A 6,513-nucleotide genomic window follows, 5' to 3' on the forward strand; every position below is an offset into this window, starting at 1 on the left:
GAGAAGTAGCAATAGTGAGTAAGCAACGAAGTGTAGTAAACTTTGTTCTATTAGAAAATGTCTCTTTGTAATCAATATCTTCAACCTGAGTATACCCCTTTACTGCCGGATAAACTTTATAACGTTCAACAGAACCATCAGAGTTGTATTTAATCTTGTACACCCAATGGTAGCCAATAGCTTTATGGCCAGGTGGTAGAGGAACGAGAGACCAAGTATGATTACGTTCCAAAGTTGCAATTTCAGCATTCATAGCCTGCTGCAATAATGGGTCGCCAACTATCTCATCATAAGTTTTAACTTATGTCGGGCTGTAATAAAAGATATAAAAGCAAAATGAGTAGGAAAAAAACTAGAGAAAGAAAGGTAATGATGAAGGGGATGCCTGGTGCTCGTGTTGGGACTTGAGCTAGAGGTTAAATAATTGGCTGCATAAGACATCTCATGATTATTATGCCAAGCTGGAGGTTGTTTGGTACGAGTAGAACGTCGAAGTGAAACTGGTGTATCAGGAGGGATAGGATTATAATTAGTGGGTGAATCTGGAGAAGGAATAGAAGGTGGAGGAGATGACGAAATAGAAAGTGGGATACGATTAGAATAGATGTTTGAGTAGGATGAATCATGAAGTGGTAAAACGAGAGTCGAAGGAACTAATGTCAAAGTTTGTGAAGCTGATGAAAAAGGAAAAACATCTTCACATAATTTAACATTACGGTGGATAAATAATTTGTGAGCTTGCATGTCATACAACTTGTAGCCTTTGTAACCACAAGTATATCCTACGAAAAAACAAAGGAATTGCCCGAGGTTCAAATTTTTGCTTTGGATGTACTACAATTGCATAACATTTACATTAAAAAACTTTAAGAAGATGAAATGTAGGTGGTTGTTTGTAGAGTGCTTCAAGGGGTGTCTTGTTAGATAAAAATGGTGATGGTGTTCTATTTATAAGATTAACAACAATTAAAATGCACTCTCCCAAAAAATTAAGTGGAACGTGTGACTGAAAGAGGAGAGACCTAGCTACATTTAGGATATGACGATAGCTACATTTAGGATATGACGATGCTTACGCTCTACGACTCATCTTTGTTGTGGAGTATAGACACAAGTGCGCTGAAATTCAATGCCACACAAAGTAAAAAATGGTTGTAAAGACAGAAACTCAGTCCCATTGTCTGACCGTACTATCTTGATAGTAGTATGAAATTGAGTTTGAACGAATTTAACAAAGTTCATAAACAAATGATGTACTTCTGATTCATGTTGCATAAGAAAAACCCAAGTACATTGAGTAAAATCATCAACAATAGTGAGAAGAAAACGCAAACATAAATGGATAGAAATTTTATGAGATCCCCAAACATCACAATGTAACATGTCAAAGGTAGAATGTGTTGTTATTGAACTTCTTGAAAAAAAAACAACCTAGTTTGTTTTGCTAATGTGCAAATACTACAGTTATGAGAAAAAGTAGCATTANTTTATTTTGCTAATGTGCAAATACTACAGTTATGAGAAAAAGTAGCATTATTAAGATGAAATTGATCCGTTAGAAATTTAAAACAGGAAAAAATAAATAGAATGACCTAGGCGTAAATGCCACAAATTAGATGATTGAGATACTTGATTAGTTAAATATTTGATTGGAGATTAAGAAATATGATAGAGCCCTCCAAATTGTTTACTCGAGCCAATCATCTTCCCCTTAGCCAAGTCCTGCATAACACAAGAATCAGGATAGAAGGTGACACAACATTTCAAGTCATTGGTAAGTTTGCTCATGGACAACATGTTTAAATTGAATGAAGACACACATAAAATATTGTTTAATTTAAGGCCAGAATTAAAGAAAACATTGACCGTAATTGACACATGTGTTGTTCCTTCGTTAGGCAATTTTATTGCAAATGTTTGCAGCCTTTGGTTCAGTCATAACAAAAGCTTTGGATACTATATGATTCGAAGCTCCACTGTCGAGAATCCATGAATTAGAACTAACAGATTTAATGGATAATGTAGATACTAGAAATAATCCATGAATTAGATTTGTCACGACCCAATTTTTGAGATTTCGAGAAATGGAACTGCAGCGAAAAGATAAATTTTGAAAAGACAAACAGCACCTGTTCAAAGAGAATACAACTAATTGATGTCCCACGTGAAATACAAGTAACAAACATTCCGGGTCGACACCCCTCTACTAGTGTCTCTTCAAGACTACTATTCATAAAACCATAAAGTCATTTTGAATAAGTGGTCAAGGTGTGTGCTTGCTAATCACACCATGTTTCCCTCCAAGATTTGACGAAAAGAATTCAAAATCGAACCCAAAAAATTATACAACTAATTCATGGCCCAGGTCGAATACAACTATAACACTCTGGGTCGACACCCCTCTATGATAGTAGAGCTCCAGAGCATCTCCCCACCTTGACCAGTACACTAGAAAAGGAGAAACGTGTAAGTATAAAAATTTACTTAGGAACCAACCTACTTGTAGGCCCTCATCGCTTCCTTCTAGTACTAGGTTTCCACGACTTTCCTTTGGTCTATAGGACGTTGGGCTTACCCTTTACTGCGCTCTAAGCTACCGTGTATGTCCCGAAGTTCTAATTGATTCCTCATTAATCATCTACCTTTGTTGTCCCTAGTGCCTCTTCGATATTCGTTCCTAAAACAAAAAAGTTGCTTTGGGCGAGTGGTTAAGGCGTGTGCCTGCTAAGTACATGGGATTTTCCTTCGAGAGTTCGAACTTCTCAGGCGATGAAAAGATAAATATTTTACACTTTAATCAACACTCCGAGTCGAAACCCCTTTGTGGTAGTAGAGCTCCCGAGCAGCTCCCCACCTTGATCAGTACACTAGAAAAAATCATCGCTTCCTTCTTCTACTAAGTTTCCATCTCCCCACCTTGACTAGTACACTAGAAAAGGAGAAAGGTGTAAGTATACAAATATACTTAGTAACCAACCTACTTGTAGGCTCTTTGTATGTCCCGAAGTTCTAATTGATTCCTCATTAATTATCTACCATTGTTGTCCCTAGTGCCTCTTCGAGATTTGTTCTTAAAACAAAAAGTCGCTTTGGTCGAGTGGTTAAGGTGTGTGCCTGCTAAGTACATGGGGTTTCCCCGCGAGAGTTTGAATCTATCAGGCGACTAACTGAACTAGAAAAGGAGAAAGGTGTAAATATAGAAATATACTTAGTAACCAACCTACTTGTAGGCTCGCATAGCTTCCTTCTACTACCAGATTTCCACGACTTTCCTTTCGTCTACAGGAAGTTTGGGTATACCCTTTACTGTGCTCTAAGCTACCGTGTAGGTCTCGAAGTTCTAACTGATTCCTCATTAATCATCTACCTTTGTTGTCCCTAGTGCCTCTTCGATATTCGTTCCTAAAACAAAAAAGTTGCTTTGGGCGAGTGGTTAAGGCGTGTGCCTGCTAAGTACATGAGGTTTCCCTGCGAGAGTTCGAACTTCTCAGGCGATGAAAAGATGAATATTTTACACTTTAATCAACACTTCGAGTCGAAACCCCTTTGTGGTAGTAGAGCTCCCGAGCAGCTCCCCACCTTGATCAGTACACTAGAAAAAATCATCGCTTCCTTCTTCTACTAAGTTTCCATCTCCCCACCTTGACTAGTACACTAGAAAAGGAGAAACGTGTAAGTATAAAAATTTACTTAGGAACCAACCTACTTGTAGGCCCTCATCGCTTCCTTCTAGTACTAGGTTTCCACGACTTTCCTTTCGTCTACAGGAAGTTTGGGTATACCCTTTACTGTGCTCTAAGCTACCGTGTAGGTCTCGAAGTTCTAACTGATTCCTCATTAATCATCTACCTTTGTTGTCCCTAGTATTACCCTTTACTGTGCTCTAAGCTACCGTGTAGGTCTCGAAGTTCTAACTGATTCCTCATTAATCATCTACCTTTGTTGTCCCTAGTATCTCTTCGAGATTCAATCCTAAAATAAAAAAGTTGCTTTAAACGAGTGGTTAAGGCGTGTGCCTACTAAGTACATGGGGTTTCCTCGCGAGAGTTTGAATCTCCTACTTGTATAGTATAGAAATATACTTAGTAACCAACCTACTTGTAGGCCCGCTTCCTTCTACTACCAAAAGGAGAAAGGTGTAAGTATAGAAATATACTTAGTAACCAACCTACTTGTATAGTATAGAAATATACTTAGTAACCAACCTACTTGTATAGTATAGAAATATACTTAGTAACCAACCTACTTGGATAGTATAGAAATATACTTAGTAACCAACCTACTTGTATAATATAGAAATATACTTAGTAACCAACCTACTTGGATAGTATAGAAATATACTTAGTAACCAACCTACTTGTAAGCCCGCATAGCTTCCTTCTACTACCAGATTTCCACGACTTTCCTTTCGTCTACAGGAAGTTTGGGTATACCCTTTACTGTGCTCTAAGCTACCGTGTAGGTCTCGAAGTTCTAACAGATTCCTCATTACTACCGTGTAGGTCTCGAAGTTCTAACTGATTCCTCATTAATCATCTACCTTTGTTGTCCCTAGTATCTCTTCGAGATTCAATCCTAAAATAAAAAAGTTGCTTTAAACGAGTGGTTAAGGCGTGTGCCTACTAAGTACATGGGGTTTCCTCGCGAGAGTTTGAATCTCCTAGACGACGAAAAGTTCATTTTTTTGTACTAGCAAAGCGACTCGTTTATAAGGAATACTTTTTTATAAGATATTGTCCACTTTGTCCCGTTACCTCACGATCTCATAGAGGTATTCACACCCTAGTTATAAGGAATGCTTCCTTCCCCTCTCAAACCAATGTTGGATCTCGGGAAATCGAACTGCGATGAAAAGATAAATTTAAAACGACGTACAACACCTGTGTTATAAAAGGCGTGTGCCTACTAAGTACATGGGGTTTCCTCGCGAGAGTTTGAATCTCCTAGACGACGAAAAGTTCATTTTTTTTGTACTAGCAAAGCGACTTGTTTATAAGGAATACTTTTTTATAAGATATTATCCACTTTGTCCCGTTACCTCACGATCTCATAGAGGTATTCACACCCTAGTTATAAGGAATGCTTCCTTCCCCTCTCAAACCAATGTTGGATCTCGAGAAATCGAACTGCGATGAAAAGATAAATTTAAAATGACGTACAACACCTGTGTTAGAAATTTCAAGATATTTACAAACGAAAAAAATTATACAACTAATTGATTTCTGATATGAATCCAACAACGGATCACTTCAGTGTACCCGAACGATCAATTGCAAGAAGCAATACAAAGAAGATTCAAGAATCAAATCAAGAAAATATTGGAGTGACTGATATCGGAAAGTAATTCGAAGACTTGGCTTTGGTAGTTGAACTACCAATTAAGACAATTTATGAATTACCTTATTTTCTTCGATTTGTATTTAATAGCATTTATTAGCATTTATTAGTTGTTGGTGGCTGAAATTTATTTTGTTAGGGTTATGTTTTGGGCCTATTTAGAGGCAAGTAATATTCATGTTTGGATGTTTTTTTGGTTGAATACAGACAAAACCTTTGTGTTTTTCTTGATACCCTTTTTGGTGTTATTCTTTTTCAAACCTTGCTTTAGGTTTGATGTTTAAACCGATTCATCGAATTAGTTTTGATCAAGCTAATTCTGGAGTGAATTATCTTGGTATCTAAAAGTGACCATCATAGATTCCAAGTTCGATCTAAGATTCATTCATCTTCTAACCAGCTCTTGGTTGGAATCAATCCGTTAAGTTAGCTTTCTCTGTGAACGTTTTGGCAGGAATTCTAGAAGGACCTCTAGTTTTGCAAATCCAGCATTGTTGGCGCTTATCATTTGGTATCAGACCATTTGGTCGATGTTCTTTGGCCGTACTAGAGGTGAAATATCTTTATTGTTATATTTTTTTTCTATCAATTTTTTCTCTCTCTCAGATTATCGAAAAAAAAAAAACCAACGTCTCCATTCTTGACCTAGTACCAAAATCCTACCTTTGAGTGTTAAACACGAGTGTCCCTGAGTGAAATTTTTGTGAGAAGTGTGGAGAGGCCCCTTGATAACAAAATGTCACATAATGGAGAAGGAGAACCCGTACCAGATCTTAATACAATCATTCTTCAAGCTATTCAAGATATGATGGAAATGATGATGGAAAGATAGGCAAGAAAGAAGGGCGCAACATCAAAGACAAGAACGAACATTACGAAAAGATGAAAGTATAGTAGTACAAGAAAGACAAGTTGAAGGAAGATGGAGAGGAAGAAATAACCATGCAACTATTATGCAACCTAGAAGAATGGAAAGAGTACATGAAGATAGAGATGGAGAAGTTAAACTCAAAATCTCACCATTTTGTGGAACGGCAGATTCTCATGAATACTTGCAATGGGAAAGAAAGATAGAGCATTTGTTTGATTGCAACACCTATAGTGAAAATAAGAAGACGAGACTTGCTATTGCCGAATTTACCAATCATGTCGGTGATTGGTACCAACATCTCAAAT

At 37.3% G+C, this 6,513-nt stretch overlaps 1 long non-coding RNA gene and 1 other non-coding gene across 2 annotated transcripts in view; one reads left to right on the forward strand and one right to left on the reverse strand.

Moving 5' to 3' along the window:
• Positions 1-6,513, reverse strand: part of LOC111438330 — a 54,328-nt gene that overhangs the window by 38,701 nt on the left and 9,114 nt on the right. Inside the window, exon 2 of the long non-coding RNA XR_002709647.1 lies at positions 5,599-5,602. This is a non-coding gene — a long non-coding RNA (uncharacterized LOC111438330). The remainder of the gene's footprint in view (positions 1-5,598; positions 5,603-6,513) is intronic.
• Positions 3,084-3,165, forward strand: TRNAS-GCU. The gene has a single exon. It is a non-coding gene; the product is annotated as a tRNA-Ser (tRNA).

This window comes from Cucurbita moschata, unplaced genomic scaffold, assembly GCF_002738365.1.
Source record: "Cucurbita moschata cultivar Rifu unplaced genomic scaffold, Cmos_1.0 Cmo_Scf00073, whole genome shotgun sequence".
Lineage (NCBI taxonomy): Eukaryota > Viridiplantae > Streptophyta > Magnoliopsida > Cucurbitales > Cucurbitaceae > Cucurbita > Cucurbita moschata.